This window comes from Saimiri boliviensis, chromosome 3 (assembly GCF_048565385.1).
Source record: "Saimiri boliviensis isolate mSaiBol1 chromosome 3, mSaiBol1.pri, whole genome shotgun sequence".
In the NCBI taxonomy this organism is placed as follows: domain Eukaryota; kingdom Metazoa; phylum Chordata; class Mammalia; order Primates; family Cebidae; genus Saimiri; species Saimiri boliviensis.
Window position 1 is genome coordinate 166,973,684 of NC_133451.1, and position 20,405 is coordinate 166,994,088.

At 36.1% G+C, this 20,405-nt stretch overlaps 1 protein-coding gene and 1 non-coding gene across 3 annotated transcripts in view; both read left to right on the forward strand.

The window, feature by feature from the left end:
* TNIP3 (TNFAIP3 interacting protein 3) overlaps positions 1–20,405 on the forward strand; it is a 109,941-nt gene that overhangs the window by 19,957 nt on the left and 69,579 nt on the right. The window lies entirely within an intron of this gene.
* Positions 18,678–18,784, forward strand: LOC120367845 (U6 spliceosomal RNA). Its single transcript, XR_005582117.1, has one exon. It is a non-coding gene; the product is annotated as a U6 spliceosomal RNA (small nuclear RNA).

Genomic DNA, 20,405 nt, shown 5'->3' on the forward strand with positions numbered 1-20,405 from the left:
ACCAGGCCTTGCTCTGGCATGGTTTCCAGTCCTGGCCAAATTTATTGACTTGGGATTGACATTTGATGCATTCTTTATCCCCTTTGCTGTGAACTGAATTGTGTCCCCATAAATTCATAAGTTGAACTCCTAACCCCCAATGTGACTGCATTTGGAGATAGGGCCTTTAGGAGGTAATTGATGTTAAATGAGGTCATTAAGGGTAGGGTTCTGGTACAATAGGATTAGTGCCCCTATAAAAAGAGATGCCAGAGAGCTTGCTGTCTCTCTCCACACATGCCCAAAGAAGAGGTCATGTGAGCACACTGCAAGCCATGAAAAGAGGCCTTAGAGTGAAACCTACTTGCTGGCACCTTGCTCACAAACTTCCCAGCCATCAGAACTGTGAGAAATAAAAACCTGTTGTTTATACCCAATCTATGATATTTCTTTACGGCAACTCAAGAAGACCGACACCTATTTATGCTACAGGTGCTTATTAAGGATTTTATTTGCTTTTCTTATTGATCTATTTGATTTCAGAGGCTGTGTGGAGGGATTTGGCTTAAGCAGCTATTAATATCTATTAGGCATCTGGAAGTCCAGGCAGTATATTGGAAAATATTCTCTTAGGGAACCACCAATACTTCTATTATTCAAGATATCACTACCAAACCTGGTTCAACTTAAGACTATTAAAAAATATTCCAGAAAACAAAAACTTATTTTATTTCTATGTAATAGTAATTTTACTTTCTTCATTATAAATTATAATTCATTAAAGGATGGTGAAATACCTTTTCATCCAAGGGCTCAAGGTAACTCACACCTACCCTTCTAAGCAAAGTTGATAGCAAAAGTTTTTATTCATTTAGAAGCAAAGAGCATCCACTATCTCAATGACACCATTTAAAATCAGTGTTGTGGTTAAGAGTGTGGTTTCTTGAGTCAGACTCCCTGAGTTCAAATCGCATTTCTTGGGTAAGTTTAATCTAAAACCTTAAATATATTTCAAATTTTAATAATATTATCTTTTCTTAGAAGCACTCATGTAAAATTCAAAAAATTTTGGTATACATTACCAAAAAAAATATGCCACCAACTAGTTTGTTTAGAGTAAGAAAATATACTTTAAGAAGTACCTAGAATAGTTCTTGGCCTGGAGTAAACTTCAATAAATATTTCCTGAATGAGTGAATAAAAATTGCATAACTAAAATGATCATTAAAACCAATAAAATAATAAATTGATATTATCTCTTCCTATTTGGAATAAAAAAGTAGGGGATCTTGAATCTTCTGCATTTGCTTACTGAAGCTTCAGAGGTACAAATATGTCTGATATTTGCCATAACTTTATTGGTCTGAGTTTACAAGGCTAATCTGGAGCTAATTATTTTCTCTGGGCTCATAATTCCTTCTAGAGCTAATGCTGTTTGCTTCAGTTCATTTAAGCATCCATTATACCCAGTGTGACATTTTTTTTTCTGACCACAGATGTGTTTTTTTTCCCCACAACAACTCTCCATGCCAGCTATGTGTCCAATAATTCAATTCAGCGTTACACTACCAGAAATTGGTACAGACCCCACAGGTTAAGGGCTCAGTTCCACAAAACTGCCCCACTTCAGAGGCCAGTTGCAAGTCCAGTGACTACTCGTACTTCTGATGAACAGGCTACAAATTCAGAGGTTGCCACAACTCCCTCCTCAGGTTTGGTAATTCATGAGAAGGACTCATGGAACTCAGGAAACACTTATGTTGACAGTTTGTTATTAAGGATACAACTCAGGAACAGTCAGATGAAAAAAATCCAAAGGGCAAGGCATGGGGTGAGGGGAGGAGCACTTTCACACAGGTTTTTGCCCTTAACGAACCTGCTATCTTCCTAGCACATCAATGTGTTACCAACCTGGAAGCTTTCCAAATCTCCTTGCTCAAGAGTATTTACATCCATACAGAACCCAATAGACTAAAAGTTTTTCAAAAGAGTATTTATATCCCAATCTCCAGCCCCATCCCCTTCCTGGAGATCAGGAATGGGTCTACCTTCTAATCACAAATTTGCCCTTTCGGGTGGCCCCATCCTGAAGCTCTCCTTGGACTCCACCCTAACAGACTTCATTAGCATAAACTTAGATATGGTCCAGGGGACTTTACAACTAAAATAACAAAAGATAGTCATTCATATCACTTAAGAAATTTCAAGGGTATCAAGAGCTCTGTGCCAGGAACCAGAGACAAAGGGAACATTTTTTATTATATCACACCCAGTTGTAACAGCCCAGTGGATTTTTTTTTTTTTTTTTTTTTTTTTGCCTGTTGCCTAGACAAAGCCAATTTATCAAGACAGGGAAATTGTAATAGAGAAAGGATTTATTTCAGGCATAGCCAGCTGAATGGGAGATCAGTTTTATTCTTACTCAAATCAGTCTCCCTGAAAATTCGGGGATCAGGGCTAACGATAACTCGATGAGTAGGGAATCGGGAAGTGGGTAGTGCTGATTGGTTGGGTTGGAGTTGAATCATATGGATTTGAAGTTGTCCTCTTGTGCTGAGTCAGTTGCTGGGTGGGGAGCACAAGATCAGATGAATCAGTTTATTGATCTGGGTGGTGCCAGCAGGTACATCAATGCAGGATCTGTAAAATACCTCCTCTTGGGTTTTACAATAGTGATGTTATTGATAGGAACAACTGGGGAGGTTTTGAATCTTGGTTTGATTCGTAACCATAATTTCTAATTTTGTGGATAATTTATTCATCTTACAGAGGCAGTCTGGTCGCCAGGTAGGAAGGGGTTTGTTTTCAGGAAGAGTTGTATATTAGTTTGTTTTCATGCTGCCGTTAAAGACATACCTGAGTCTGGGAAGTAAAAGAAGTTTAATTGGACTTACAGTTCCACATGGCTGGGGAGGCCTCAGAATCACGGCAGGAGGTGAAAGGTACTTCTTACTTGGTGGCAGCAAGAGAAAATGAGAAAGATGCAAACGTGGAAACCCCTGATAAAACCATCAGATTTCATGAGACTTATTTACTAGCACAAGAACAGTATGGGGGAAGCCACCCCCATCATTCAAATTATTTCCCGCTGGGTGGCTCCTATAACATGTGGGAATTATGGGAGTACAATTCAAGATGAGATTTGGGTGGGGACACAATCAAATCATATCAAGTTGTTATCATCTTTGTTTCAAAGTTAAACTATAGCCGGGTGCGGTGGCTCAAGCCTGTAATCCCAGCACTTTGGGAGGCCGAGGCGGGTGGATCACGAGGTCGAGAGATCGAGACCATCCTGGTCAACATGGTGAAACCCCATCTCTACTAAAAGTGCAAAAAATTAGCTGGGCATGGTTGCACGTGCCTGTAATCCCAGCTACTCAGGAGGCTGAGGCAGGAGAATTGCCTGACCCCAGGAGGCGGAGGTTGCGGTGAGCTGAGATCGCGCCATTGCACTCCAGCCTGGGTAACAAGAGCGAAACTCCGTCTCAAAAACAAACAAACAAACAAAAAAAAAAAAACAAAGTTAAACTATAAGCTAAATTCTTCCCAAAGTTAGCTTGGCCTACACCCCGGAGTAACAAGGTCAGCCTGGAGATTAGAAGCAAGATGGAGTCAGTTGGGTCAGATCTCTTTCACTGTCTTAGTTTTCCCAGTTAAAATTTTTGTAAAGGCAGTTTCAAATTTTTAGCCTCCTTGTCTAAATTGCTGTCCTCTGTGTGCCTGCCATGCCCTAAATCTGCAGGCTTGTTTTTAAACTAATGCCATTGTTTAAGTAGTTAAATAGAGCATTTAAACATCACTGAAATTATGAAATAATACAGAGTAAGATTTAAAGATATATAAAATCTACATAGCATTAATTGCCTAAACCATTAACATTTAACTATTATAAATCATTCATTGACATATACTGGTTTCTATGAAACTTTAATAGATTTAAACTTAATGGAATTTTTCTTCATTTTCCTGGAATTGTTAGTTGCTCTTTTTGATTTGGAAGTTTCTGCTTTACAACTTGCAATGCTTAATGTCTATTTTATGTTTAGAGTTAAAATATGTCATTGATTATTGTTTCTTACCGATCTTGAGGCTTTCTCCTCTGTACTTCTGAACAATTCTTTGAATATTCAGGGTTCCTTCATCTTTATTTTTCCATTTCCAGTAGTTAACAACATCAACAAATAAACAGCAAACAAAACAAAACAAAGAACCCCAGATCACACACACTATATTTTCAATAATATGATCTTCCATGACCATTCTTTTCCAATGAAAATATTTTCCTCTACCTAATCACTTTTTTTTTTTTTGCCTTAGCTCTTTGCCCTTTGGAGTCAATATTTGAACTTATTTCTGTTTTAAATTGAAAAGTTAACCTTTCAATTTATGTACAACTCCTGTGAATTCAAAATTAGATAGCTCTGTACCCTAAGGAGCTTAGTGCAAGAAATTAAGCACGGCTGGGCTCAGGAGCTCACACCTGTAATCCAGGCACTTTGGGAGGCTGAAGCAGGTGGATCCCTTGAGTCCAGGAGTTTGAGACCAGCCTGTACAACATGGTGAAACCCCATCTCTACTAAAAAGGCACGCACACAAAAAATTAGTTGAGCATGATGACATGCACCTGTAGTCCCAGCTACTGTTGTCGTAGCTAATCAGGAGGCTGAGGTGGAAGGATCTCTTGAGTCTGGAAGGCTGAGGCTGTAGTGAGTCATAATTGCATCACTACACTTCAGCCTGTGTGACAGAAGGAGAACTCAAAAAAGAAAAGAAAAAAGAAAAAGAAAAAGAAAACAGGATATAACAAATGTAACCTCTTAATACCTTTAAATAAATTTATATTTTAAAAGAATAAATTTATAATAAAATTCCTAGGAGAATAATGAATAATTTATAGATTATTTTTCAGAACAAGTTATTATCATCATATTTAACTTACCTGAAAATCAGGGAATAACAGCTCCTTCCTAATTGTGTTAAAGTGAGGATTAAATTAGATAACACATGCAAAGTGTTTGGCAAAAGGTTTATTTTGATTAAAGCTTGTGTATTCAACTACCTAATCAACATGTCTACTGGAGAAGTCTAAAAGACATTCCAAGTAAGAGTCTTCTAAGACTATTCTAAGTTTGCTCCTCTCTTGGTCTTCCCTGTCCAATATTGCTCAGTGTGGTCCCCACTCAAATCTCATTTTGAATTGTAGTTCCCATAATTCCCAGGTAGGGTGGGAGGGATCCAGTGGAAGGTAGTTGAATCATGGGAACAGTTACCCCCATGCTATTTTCATGACTGTGAGTGAGTTCTCACAAGGTCTGATGATTTTATATGGGGCTTTCCCCCTTTGCTCCACTCTTCTTACTGCCACCCTGTGAAGATGGTACCTTTCTTACCTTTTGCTTTCCACCATGGTTCTGTTTCCTGAGGCCTTTCCAGCCATGCAGAACTGTGAGTCAATTAAACCTCTTTCCTTTATAAATTCCCAGTCTCGGGTATTTCTTCATAGCACCATGAGAACAGACTAATACACTCTCTCAATAAAGAGCAACTTCATTATTTCTAGTTGCTTAATCTGAAAGAACTGAGAGGCATCCTTGAGCTTTTTCTCTTTCCCTTTTCTCTCCTACTGGCTAAATTCGAATTACGCCCAGAATCTCACCTTTTCTCTCCACATCCCCCACTACCACTCTGTCCAAACCACTAGCATCCCTAGCCTGACATAATTTCAAGAATTTCTTAAACGGTCTTAGTACCTTTACCCATGCTTCCCTACAGGCTGTTCTAAACCCAGCAACCAGAGTGATTTTTCCAAACTATGTCACATGATATCCCTCCTTTGCTGAAAACCCCCATCCACTCAGAGGAAAATGCAAAGTTTTTACAATGCCCACCAGCCCTCCTTAGGCTGGCTCCCTTTTACCTTTCTAGTGTAATCTGCTGCAACTCCTCTTCTCACTCCCCCACTCCAGTTGTATTTTCCTCCCTGCCGTATGTTGGAAAAACCAGGCAAGCTCTAGTCTTAGGGATTTTGCACTGGCTACCTTTACAGGGAATGCTTTTTCCCCAGTAAGCTACATGGCCCATACTACACCTCCTTCAAGCCTTGCTCAGTTGTCACCTTTCAATAAGCCCCAACTTTGATCACTCCATTTAAAATTGCAATTCCCACCTCCCCAGCTAACACCGCGTAGCCCTGATTTCACTTTAGTTGCTCTATATTTCTTTTATGACACCTACTACTTGTTGAAGTGCTGACTAGACAAATAACTACTACAAATGGAAAAGGGAAAAGATGCCAATAAAGAAAAGTCAGTCAAAAACCAGAACTAACAATTATAGAAGAGCAAAGCAAATGAATAATGAACATATTGAAATATGATTAATATCACTGGCAATTAGGAAAATACAAATTGAAATAATGGAATTCTTTGCTGGCAAAAACACCAATAACACCTAGGACTGACTTCAGCTGTAGGAAAATAAGAATTCTTACATATAGCTGAAAGAAATGAAAATTATTTTAACCAATTTAGAAAATAACCTAGAAGGTCCCAACAATCTAACTTTGGTAAATCTATTCTATATAAATAAAATACTAGGATGTAAGAATATATCTCGACAGGTAATTCTATTGTGCATTGATTGTAGTGACATCAAGAGGAAAAAGTTTAAAAAGCTTGCTATTCCATCATAGAGAAATTATTAAGTTGTGAGCCTCGAAAATCTGAAACAGGTCTCAGTTAATTTAGAAAGTTTATTTTGCCAAGGTTGAGGATGCACACCTGTGACCCAGCCTCAGGAGGTCCCAACAACATGTGCCCAAGGTGGTCAGAGCACAGTTTGATTGTATACATTTTAGGAGGACATGAGACATCAATTAACATATATAGGACAAACATTGGTTCAGTCTGAAAAAGGCAGGACAACTTGAAGCAGGGAGGGAGCTTCCAGGTAATAGGTAGATAAGAGACAAATGGTTGTATTCCTTTGACTTTCTGATTAGACTCTACAAATGAGGCAATCAGATATGCATTTATCTCTGTGAACAAAGGGATGACTTTGAATAGAGTGGGAGGCAGGTTTGCCCTAAGCAGTTTCCAGCTTGACTTTTCCCTTTATGTTAGTGATTTTGGGGCCCTAAGTTTATTTTCCTTTCACTAAGTAAATTTAGTCCATTCATAATTTTCAAATACTATTTGACTATTTAAAACAATTAGAGCAATATGTATGAACTGATGGAATAGTCAGAGATGTTTGCATAAATGCAAAATAACAAAAAAATTAGGAGAGGTATATATAATATTTGTTTTGATATTAAATATTTAATTTATAAACTATATAAATATTTATATTTTAAAAAGAAGAAAAATATGTTGTGTATTAGTATATATATTTGTATATACACATACATATTGTATATATACTCTACTTATATTTGTATAAACACAGAAAAAAACATGGAAGAGTGATGCTAATACTAGTTATCAGAGTAGAGTGGAACTGAAGGAAGCATAAGACCATTATTAACTTTTTTGTGTTCTCTATCATTTGCTTGTCAAAATGAGTGTATTTCTATAATGTAAAATATCCATTAAAAAATAAAACAGGTTACTATTTGAAAATACGTGGTCCAATAACCTGATAAATAAGTTTATGTATTATATCAGATGACCTAGATTTTTAAAAATGTTTTATTTTAATAGCTATTTGGGGAACAGGTGGTGTTTGGTTATATGAATAATTCTTCAAGGGTGAATTCTGAGATTTTGGTGCACCTATCACCCAGGCAGTGTACACTGTACCCAATGTATAGTTTTTTATCCCTCACCCCTGTCCCACCCTTTCTTCTGAGTTCCCAAAGTCCACTGTATTATTCTTTTTTTTTTTTTTTTTTTTTTTTTTTGAGACAGAGTTTCGCTCTTGTTACCCAGGCTGGAGTGCAATGGCGCGATCTCGGCTCACCGCAACCTCCGCCTCCTGGGCTCAGGCAATTCTCCTGCCTCAGCCTCCTAAGTAGCTGGGATTACAGGCACGCACCACCATGCCCAGCTAACTTTTTGTATTTTTAGTAGAGACGGGGTTTCACCTTGTTGACCTGGATGGTCTCGATCTCTCGACCTCGTGATCCACCCGCCTCGGCCTCCCAAAGTGCTGGGATTACAGGCTTGAGCCACCGCGCCCGGCACTTTTGAGTCCTCATAGCTTAGCTCCCACTTATGAAGGAGAACATATGACGTTTGTTTTCATTCCTGAGTTATTTCACTTAGAATATATTTTGTTCTTTTTATGGCTGAATAGTATTTCATTATATATATATATATATATATATATATATATATATATATATATATATATCACATTTTCTTTATCCACTTATTGACTGATAGGCATTTGGGTTGGTTTCATATTTTTGCAATTGTGAATTGTTCTGCTATAAAGATGCATGTACAAGTATCTTTTTCATATAATGACTGCTTTTCCTCTGAGTAGATACCGGGTAGTAGGATTGCTGAATCAAATGGTAGATCTACTTTTAATTCTTTAAGAATATTCCCACGATTTTCCATAGCGGTTGTAGCAGTTTACATTCCCACCAGCAGTGTAAAAGTGTTCCCTTTTCATCACATCCATGCCAACATCTATTATTTTTTGATTTTTTGATTATGGCCATTCTTGCAGGAGTAAGGTGGTATCGCATTTTGGTTTCTATATGCATTTTCCTTATAATTACTGATATTGAGCATTGTTTCATGTTTGTTGGTTATTTGCATACCTTGTTTTGAGAATTGTCTGTTCATTTCCTAAGCCCAATTTTTGATGGGATTGTTTATTTTTTCTTGCTGATTTGTCTGAGTTCCTTGTAGATTCTGGGTATTAGTCCTTTGTTTGATACGTTGTGAAGATTTTCTCCTACAGTGTGGGTTGCTGTTTTCTCTGCTGATTATTTCTTTTGCTATGCAGAAGCTTTTCAGTTTATTTAAATCCCATCTATCTTTTTTTTTTTTTTCTTTTGCATTTGCTTTTGTGTTCTTGGTCATGAAGTCTTTATGTAAGCCAGTGTCTAGAAGGTTTTTTTTTTTTTTTAATGTTATCTTCTAGAATTTTTGTGGTTTCAGGTCTTAGATTTAAGTCGTTGATTCATCTTGAGTTGATGTTTGTGTAAGGTGAGAGATGAGGATCCAGTTTCATTCCTCCACATGTGGGCTTGCTAATTATGCCAGCACCATTTGTTGAATAGGGAGTCCTTTCCTCAGTTTATACTTTTGTTTGCATTGTCAAAGGTCAGCTGGCTGTAAGTATTTGGACTTATTTCTGGATTCTCTATTCTGTTCCACTGGTGTATGTGCCTATTTTTGTACCAGTACCATGTTGCTTGGGTCACTAAGGCCTTATAGCGTAGTTTGAAATTGGGCAATGTGATGCCTCCAGATTCATTCTTTTTGCTTGGTCTTTCCTTGGCTATGTGGGCTCTTTTTTTGGTTCCATATGAATTTTAGGATTGTTTTTTCTAGTTCTGTGAAAAATGATGGTGGTATTTTGATGGGAATTGCATTGAATTTATAGATTGCTTTTGGTAGTATGATCATTTTCACAATATTGATTCTACCCATCCATGAGCATGGGATGTATTTCCATTTGTTTGTGAGATGATCTAGATTTTTATCTCAATACTTCAAAATAATGTGATATTTAAAATAAATTATATGATTTCAATGTTGGAGTTATCTAGGTAGTTTCTTTAATTTACATATGAGGAAAATGAGATCCTCATGTACTAATACATAGCAGGTTCTTGGTATGTAACTGTTGAATAAATGAATATGTGTATTAATTAATATACAAATGAATAAGCTAAGTAATTGCCCAGATCATAGCTAGTATTCTAAATCTAGAGTGCAACTCTTCTGATTTCAAGTCCAGGGCTCTTCCCATCATGACACAGGCTTGGGAGAACAACATGCAGACATGTATGGCATGAAGCTAGATGGGCTTAGCTAGAAAACTCTTACAAACATTCTAGCTCTAAATTTGCCTAAGGCAAAAATTATGATGCTCATGCTGTAGAACCATATTTATGTCTTCTTCTCAGAAAAGCTATTGTCTTTTATTTGGGGAATTTTGTTTGATTTTGAGACATAAAACATAATGCTTTGAAACTAATTTTAAGCACATGAGCTACAAAACAATGCCTAGTAACCAGATGATCCACCCGGGAGCCTGCTGCTCTGTAAAAAGCCAGCCGTCGACCACAAGCCATCTTGCATGGAACATCCTGGTGATTTCTGCAGTGAGTCCTCCTGTGATCATTACAAGCACTAAATAAAGCATCAGTATGGCCACCCAGTTGTCCCCTTTCATGGCATATTTGATTAGCATGTTTTCTGGACTTTCCTCACACCTCAAAACTTTCTTTCCTGCCCCCCACTCATTCAGAGTCGTCAGAAGCATCCACTGACATAGCTTAGAGTCCATTCATAAATTAATCACGGTTATTGTGCCACCAAAGTTCCCACTTGACCTTCAACTCCTACTCTCTTCCCCAGCACACAGTTCCACTTTTACTAGTATTCAGAGCATCTTACCAAAAAGTGACCTTTACTTTCACTCTCACCAAGCAGATCCAAAAAGCCAGTTTCACTTTGTGACACTTCTCTCCGGGTTTAGTTCTACCCATGATAAGTGATTTTCCAGTACAGTTTTGTTTGTTCTCTTAACAGAGCCTGAACAGAGGACTTGAAATGGCCAGCTGATCTGGGGTTCCAGAAATCTGCTGGATAAAAAGGAATAAAAAATTATCTGAGGAAATTGAAACAAAAATAAACCACAACAAAGAATCTGTTGAGAAAAAGATAGCCAAGGTGCCTGATTGCTGGCAGTAACTTCAGGATCACTAAACCAATAACTTTGGCAGTAAGTGTTAGCCACAGTTCTCCGTGAACTAGCTTGTTCTATCATAGGAAAATACAGCAGTTCATTGGTGGTTACTAAAAGCACCACAGAAACCTGCTGGTCAGGGCATGTGTGCTCAGGGGTCTCTATGAATCCAGAGACTGCCAGGGAACCCACAGCTGCGATCTATCAAAGCTCTGTGTAAAGATGAAAAACGTTGCTCAGAAATACGGAAAACCCCCTCAGCCTGACAAGTCCTAACTAGGTACAGTTTTGACACATTGTGTCTAAATAAAGTCTACTGAGGGCCCTGCTATAAAGTTTTTGAGAAATCCTGGACTGTAAATAGTCCTCTTCTTAGTGGATTATGCAAAAGGGAATTTGGAAGTTTTGTAGCGTCGCTGTCAAAACTCTTCTGCAGTTGTCTCAGCGAACCCATTGTTCAGCATTCTCAGGTGTGGTTGGTGTTACCTGTGTGGGTAAGAACGATGGCAAGAGGAAGTTCCTTTAGCATGTCTATGCCCATTTGGGGGCAGTAAAGGAACCAAGTGAAAGCAGTCACAGTGTTGGCATCATACAAAAGAAAGAAATGCCAAATGCCATCTCAATTTTGACAGACAAGGGCTCTGCCTCTGACAGTGGTTTTTGAGGGGATGCAGTTCCCAGGGCAATGCTAACTTGTGTAGTGCCTTTGTGTAATTGACAAAAAGGCACGCTTTTTTTTCCTGAGCGTATGTAGCCCCACACAAGGGCTCTTGGCTTGGCAGGTAGAGAATGGGCTGTGTCCCAGCCTTCGCTCTTAAGCCAAGTGCTGTTATACAGCAATCTACACAACTGTCCTCAGGTACCTACCCTGAGAAGTTACCTACTCTGATGCCACCTTGTAAAGATTAGGCTTCCTTGGTTTCCTTTCTTATCTGAGAGTACCAAAAGAATGATGCTTCTCTGGACATTGTGAATTTGTGTTTGCATGATCAGCTTTCTCTTCTTCAGGCCATTCTTCTCATTTTTAACTCCAGTTAAGAAATGGAAGAATTTGGGAGATAAAGATCAGTTCAGTGATAAGCTTAATCTCAGATCTCTCAGCTTGTCATGGATTGAAATGTTTAATCAGTGGTTCCCGGGTGCCACTTCCTCCTCCCATTCATTAATCCCTGTTCATCACCAGGGCCTTTGAAGTCTTTGTTTTTCCTACCCATCTACCTCTGCCAGAAAGGGGTATTACTGGGCTAGAAAAGTCACAAGATTCTTTTCTTCTAGACCTCATGCCTGCCTTCTTTGAAGTGAAAAGTGCTGCCTAAGTAACAGCTAGCTTTATAGGTATATCTTTAAGCTTACTGTGCTGGTCGATAGCATCCGTATTTTACTAACAGTTTTCCAGCTCTAGCATCCATCCCTTCCTGGTTCCCTAAAGTTGTATCACCACCATCTCCATGAGTGTGTCCCAGGTTTCCCTAGATTTTCTGGTTTTGTTTGTTGATCTGCTTTATTTTTTGTTTTGAATTATCTATCCCTTCTTTCTCCTTGTTCAATGCTTTCAGCTGGACCTGCCATGCCACATCTGTGTTTTCTCAAGTCCTTTTGTTTGGTTGGTTGGTTTTAGGATTTCACTAAAATTTCTCTTAATCGTTTACAACTTTGTATCTCTGGCCATCAAAAAGGATCTATACCACTTTCAAAGATCTCTTTGAAAGGTTTACATGTTAAAGATAGTCACTTTCTCATTATCCTCTCTAATTCTTCATTTTTATTTAAAAATTTTAGATACCTCAGAGCTATATGTGTATTTTATGACAGCTCAGGCCATCATCACTGTGAAAGAAGGGATTGTTCTCATAACATATTCCATGATTTTGTTAACACCCTCTTTGAACTTATATTTTTCAGACACACAACCAACTTTTAAACATTTTGCCTTAAGGCAACCCATCTTCTTGATCAGCTGAGTTGGCCTTCTAGATCTTTCAAGCCATTTTTATTAAGAAACTTGTAGGTAAATTCACTAAGTTTGTTTAGAGGCAAAATAATACTACAGATTTTTTTTGTTTTGTTTTTAACAGAAAACTTGAAATGTGAGCTTCACAAAAACAGGATTTTTTTTCTGTTTTGTTCATTGACATAATATGCTAAGCATCGAGAAATACATCCCTAATAGGTGCTCAGTGGTTATTTGCCAAGTGAATGATAAAATCTAGTCACTGAAAAATTTTGCACTGTAGCTCTGTGAGAAGGATTTCATAAGCAAACAATCTACATGCTTGTAAACCTCTTTGCAACAGAAAGTTTCAGCCATATAGATCAAATCCACATGCTTTGGGTTATTTGTTCTCTAAATACAGTTCTTTACAGTAAAGGACATGTGCTGCTTTTCAGCCTATTCCTATAAATTTGTGCATTTTCTCTGTAGTTTATTCCTTTTGCTTTAGCATTTTGGTTTGAAAAGTCCTAAAAATGTCATTGCTTACTTTCTTTTAGAAGTAATTTCTAAAAAAAAAAAAAAACGAACAAGAATGAAACTTCTCCTAGTCAAGGTCTTTAAGAAAGAATAAATATTTATACTCACCTTATTATACACATCCTTTAGTTCTTTTCTAGGATCTATTTTTAAAAACATGAGAGAACATTTTCATATTTACTAAATGTTTAAAATTGTCTTTGCCTGTAATCTTGGTGAATCTTTCACAGGTGTATTTAATCAGTCAAACAAGATTTGTCATTACAGAAACTTTTATCTCCATAGTGTAAATCATTTGTATAGTAGTGAATGTATACCACGACATTCCACTGCTCGCTGATAAGAACTTTAACATTCTTATATGGCTCTCCTTATTGACAAGATTCATACCAACAATCTTCATTTCTCTTTCATGGTGGCTAACATATTTTGAGGAGGATTTCTAACTTTGTCCCCAAATTTCTTCAGAATTCTTGGGTAATTCCCAGTTTTTTTTTTTTGTTTATGTTTAGCTTTCCAGCTAGGTTTGAAATAGATTTACATGTTAAAGACAATCTCTTTCTCATTATTCTCTTCGATTCTTCATTTTTATTTAAAAAAATTTAAATACTTCCAATGCGTATTTGAGCTTAGACTTGGTTTTTATTGTTTTGTTTTGTTTTGTTTTGTTTTGTTTTGTTTTGTTTGAGACAGAGTCTTGCTCTGTCACCGAGGCTGGAGTGCAGTGGCGTGATCTCGGCTCACTGCAAACTTTGCTCCCCCTTCTCCCACCAGGTACAAGCAATTCTCCTGCCTCAGCCCCCCAAGTAGCTGGGATTACAGGCTCCCACCACCAAGCCCAGCTAAGTTTTGTATTTTTAGTAGAGAAGGTGTTTCACCATGTTGGCCAGGCTGATCTTGAATTCCTGACCTCAGGTGACCCACCGGCCTTGGCCTCCCAAAACACTGGGGTTACCGGCATGAGCCGCAGTGCTGGCTGAACTTAGGTGTTCTTAAAGAGAACATTGGTGTAAGAACATCTAAAGTCTTTTAACAGTAAAGCTAAACACCAAGTTTCTTAACTCTTAGCAGCCATCTGCTTGCTATTTATGAGTACAGCTTTTATGTGCCACCAATAAATAGCCCACTGTTTTCTAGTTGATTTTTCCCCCTTTTTTGGTGTATTTAGCACATGGTATTTTTTGTTTTTTTTTTTTAAGTTCATTAAGACTTTGAGTCAAGTCTATTTGTGCTTGTTCTTGAATGCTTTAAACTGAATTCTTATTCTACCCTTGGATATTTGAGTAAATGGAGAATTTTATTTCTTACGTATTTTAATGACCTGATGCAACACTAATCAGAAAAAATAAAACACGAAGTATCCCTAATCTTAATTTTAAAAATACATATATAAATAGAAAATAAGAGCAAATCTATCATAAGTTTATTCTAAATTTTCTACATTGAAATTGTGTTATTGTAACAATTATAAAAATCTTTATACAAAAGATTAAAGCACTACTTTTTTCTATTTATTTATTTATTTATTCAGCATTTGTTTAGCCTTTGCTAAGTATTTATTATCTTGGGTATTAATGTATATTACTAAGCAATTTTTAATTTTTTTCAACTTCAAAACTGTATATACTTTATATCTCAGGTAGTTTGTAATTCCATTAAAAAATAAATGTGACAGATTCTTTGGTTTTCCAAATCTTACTGGAATTTCACATTTAATTGCTATGATTTCTATTACATAGTCAATCACACCCAATTGTTTCCTGTACCAGTTCCGGAATTTTCACTCTTTAGAACCAAATATTGTATGCAAACATTTATTTTCTTACTTAAAAAAAAAAAACTATACTTGTTACAGGAAAAAACTTATTAAAAAGACCTACCTCTACCATTATCACTAGTTGTTCTGTTCTAATTCTTTACCTTTAGCAATTTACAAACAAAGGTTTAAAATGGATTTTTATCACAGTATTAGTTTTAGACTCAAAAGCTATAAAAAAAAATTACAGATCTTGTCAGTTTATTTCTGTGTACAGAAAATGGATCATTTATTCCTGAGTAAATGCAGTGGTTAAGAGCTCACCTGGAGCAAATTACTTAATCTCTGTGAATCTCAGTTCCCTCAACTCCAAGAATAGGGAGACAGTTTCCTTCTTCAGAGGGCCTTCTGCTGAATGAAACTGAATGAAATCAAGCATATAGTGTTTAATACAGTGCCTGTTTCCATGAATCCTGCCATCACTGTGACTAGCCTGGGCAGGAGGTCTGTTTGTTTGTATATATTTCTACAAGCATGAGCAACCTGAGGGAAAATGTCATTTCTTTAGCAGAATGGTACTGTTCCCATTCTATCACTCACAAAACCAGTTCACTTCACCCCCTGCTGGTCCCTGTTCTTACTACCCATGCTATCAGCCTTGGTCTGTTTATCTCTGAAATGCCAGCTCTATGTGAGACTTGCCGTTGCTGCCGACTAATCTAACTTACTCAGTCTTAGGAATTTGTCTTGTAGCCTTTGCGTAGCTGCGTTACTACGAATACTGGATTTGTTTTTATGTCAATCATATGAAGAGGATAATGATGAACAACAAACGATTTTATTCTAGGTAACTGTTTTAATTTCCTGGTCTCTCACATTGTCATGACCCTTGTTAATTCCCATCTGAATTTGATTGTTGACATGCTACAATAAACAAAGAGAACCAAGTGTTTTTGGCATTTCACCTAGGGAAAAAAAATGATTCACTCTCTATACTCAGAAATAAATAAAGTCCATAATTTTTTTTATGTTTTATAACTTTTCCAGCCAAAAGTAATGCTGTGATATAGTTCCATTTTAATCTGTGTGTTGCTGTCTGATGTCAAGGCTCACACCACTGTTTTTTAAAAAATAAGTTTTAAAATTCTCTTATATATGCATTCTTTCTTCTATAATCTCATCCAAAATTATGAGCACACAGGCAGTTGATTTTGAAGGTGTATGGGACTTACACAAAGAAGTTTAAAAAAAATATTTATTGGCTTATTTGAGAAGTCTTTTTTTTTTTTTTTTTTAAACAGAGTTTTGCTTTTTCACCCAGGCTATAGTGAAGTGGTGTAGTCTTAGCTCATTGCAACATCTACTTCCCGGGTTCAAGGGATTCTCCTGCCTCAGCCTCCTGAGTAGCTGGGATTATAGGTGCCCACCACCACGCCTGGCTAATTTTTATAATTTTGGCAGAGACAAGGTTCACCATGTTAGCCAGGCTGGTCTCGAACTCCTGACCTCAGGTGATCCACCCACCCTGGCTTCCCAAAGTGCTAGGATTACAGGCATGAGTCACTGAGCCCAGCCGAGAAGTCTTTGTGTGTGTGTGTGTGTGTGTCTATGTGTGTGTGTGTGTGCCAGTTTTTTGTTCATGGATGTCAGCACTGACTCACATTTCCAAATGCAGGCTTCTATAATCTGAGGATTCCAACAGAGCCTATTTGCTTATTCTGAGAAGTCCAAAGGGAGGTGAAATGCCTGCCATTAAACAAAGCAAAGGTGAAGACATTCATAGGGTTTTGTTTGTTTATTTTGTGTTTTTTGCTATGTGAACTTAAAATATTATAGTGGGGGTATTTCATTTAGTTTTCTAGAATCCTTGGGCTAGAACACACCATCACAGTAATTTGATGTACACAAATGTTCTTTCTCCAAATCCTTTTAGAAAAACAAAACAAAAACTAAATCATCTTAGTCGCTTTGGTTTGCACTAATTTCATAAACCCCAAGAAAGATTTATTGGTCTGCATCTTAGTTCCTGCTACATAATCAAATGCTAATTTCATTTTTATAAAATGACTCCTACATTGAGCAAGAAATACTTTTAAGTATCAAATCAGATCTCATTTTGAGGTTTAATATTTTCCTTGCTTTTTTGCACTTATAAAATAATTTCAAACTTGCCAAAAATTTTTAAGAAGTGCACAAAAATTGTTTTTCCTCAGCCATTTGGAAATAAGTTACCACTGGAAGTTTAAAGTATAAAATGGATTTAAATAAAGCTTGTTTATAAATAAAGTTTGTTCTGTGAGCAAGAAAAAAAAATAAAATTAAAAAGGTACCACTGGACGATTTAGTATGCATGTCCTATAAACAAGGACATTCTCCAATAATATCATAGGATAATCATCAAAATCAGAAAATGAACATTGATACAGTACTACATCTAATCCTCAAACCCCATCCAGATTTTGCCAATTATCCCATTAATATCCTTTGCATAAAAAAGCCTCCAATCCAGGATCTTACATTACATTTAGTTTTCATAATTTTTAGTCTCTTACAATCTGGGTCAGTTTCTCAGTCTTCATTTAACTTTCATGACCTGATACTCTAAAACATTATAGACTTAATATTCTGTAGAATGTCTTTCAGTTTTCTTTTGGCTAATGTTTCCTTGTAATTAGATTCAGGTTTTATATTTTTGGCAAGAATATCACAGATGTGAAGCTTTAATTAAATCCATTTTATCATGTGATCGTAGTTTGGATTTTTCTCATTACAGGTGATTTTAACCTTGATCATTTGATTAAGGTGGTGTCTGCCAAGATTCTCCAATGTAACATTATTCTTTTATATTTTCCCTATTATTCACTACATACTTGGTGGTAGGAGTATGAAATTATGTAAAGATCCCATTTCTTATCAAATTGTCAGCCACTAGTCTTAGCATCTATTGATACTTCTTACTGAGATTATTACTATGATAGTTGTCAAGTGACGATTTTCTAATGCATAATGTTCTCTACGCTTATCAGTAGGCATTCTAACATAAAGAAAAGCCATTTATGTTTAACGTTTTTATCAGTATAGATTAATAATTCCTACTTTATTTGATGAATTATAATGTATTCTTATTACATATTTTAATATTGAAAGTATACCATATTTGATCAATTCTTTGAATTCTTCTTAATTTCTGGCACAAAATGAAATTCCAAGATCATCAATATCACATCCATATGAAGATCACAAAGGAAGAGAATATGAATTACTGTAATTTTTTATAAAAATCAGCTTGCATATGACAATGTAAGGTCTCTTCTCACTTCTGATAGCATGTCCCAATACTTTTGTATAGCTGATAAGGCAGAAAACACTTTTTGTCACATTCCTTACATTAGTTTTGTTAGAGATGGCACAAAACATTCTGAATCAAATCATAATTGGTTGTTATTATGTATAGGATAATTCTACATAGGTAATGAAAACTGTTTCTGAAAAGCTTCTACAGAGCATATAGAAGGAAAGCTATTGGATGTTAAGCCTATTATATAAATGTCCAACAATGACTGCAACTTAAAAACCAACTTTATTAAGGAAAAAATAATTGTGCTCCCTTCAGCAGCACATATACTAAAAGTGGAAAAATACACAGGAGATTAGTACGGCCTACGTGCAATGATGTAACGCAAATTTGTGAAGTGTTACATATTTTTAAAAAAGAAAATAAAAGAAATAATTTTTATTACAAGTTTTAACATAAATGAAACAAAAGAAATGAGCTATAATTACTACTCACATGTACACCACACATTGTCTACACTCATACCCGCTCTCCTGAATTCAAAATGAAAACCTTGAGGAAAAGTGCAGGCAACCTCAGAAACTATTTTCGACCTCAACTGAGTGCAGAGTGCCCTCTAGAGGCATCATTAAATCAACGCAATCTTTCCAACAGCAGATGAACCCTTTAAAGCTCCATAGAAGCTTTTCAGAAGCAGTTCTCGTCGAATAGGTAGAATTACCCTACTCAGAATAACAGCTGATCATGATTTGTTTCAGCATATTTTGTACCATCTCTAACAAAACTAATGCAAAGGATCTGACAAAAATTGGCTTGTGCTTTATTAGTTACACAAAAGGATTGGGAACGTGCCATCAGAGATGAGAACGGACATTAATGCTGTCTTATGACAGTTTGTGACCCTCAGTAAGCTATTATGACATATTCCAAATATTTCACACAGAAAGAATGTCTTCAATAATTTATTCCATTATTTCTTAACATTCCTTAACATCCACAGACAGGTCAGGCATAGATTGAGATTGGCAAACTGTTTTAGCTGTCAGTCTTCACTTGGCCTGGCATCTTCTTTGTATAATATGCACACAAACTCAAAAGACAAAGGAAATTCCAATGCAGATGTGAAAAAAATTCACATTTAAACTGTTGTTTCAAATAAATGTTATTTAATGATTACATAGAAAGTTAATGTATTTCTATTATAAAAATTTTAGATAGCTCCTAAGTATATGGTGTCTAAATAACTTATGCCAGATATAGTCATAAAAATAATGTCTTTCTCACCATCTTTACTATAATTTCAAAGAATTTGAATAAAATTATTTTTATCAATTTCTGTGTCTTAAAGAAAAATGTCCTTTCAAATATTTGTCCCAATGAAATTCAGCCTTAAAAATATTGGTTTGAGTTAAGAGAATAATTTTAAGATAGTAGTGTTTTGTTATATGATAATAATCTTTACTTAAATACATAGTTAGCAATAACAGTGAGATATTATGGAAAATTATTAGACATGAATCAAAATTTAGTCTTCTCATCTTCCTAGAGAATGTCACATCTTGGAACTGTCTAAACATTCAGGTAGAGATTTCAGAGAAACATTTTGATAAGTTAAAGGACAACTATAGTTGACACAGGATGTGGTTACATGAGGTGAGTGTATCAGACATAACTTATATACTCTACTTCATTTTTCCAACATAGACACAACTGTAAAATACATCATTTAAATGTTCTTGTTGAAATGCCTATTTCTAAGAATATTAACAATAAAATATATAATTTTTCTGTGCATGTATAGCCAGCTTAACTTTGCTCTTTTCCTGGTTCATCAATAAACCCAGCTGAGTTTATTTCTACTCTAGAACAATGGTGCATTAACAGGTGATACAAATATTAGAGCAAGTGCCAAGTTTTTCTTCACCTAAATATAAGGGCTCAGCCTTGTTCATAAAGTTGGTTAGGAGCTATGTTTTCTAGTCTCTAAATCTTTGATTGTACACTCTTTAGAGTCTGCTTCTTCGATAAAATAG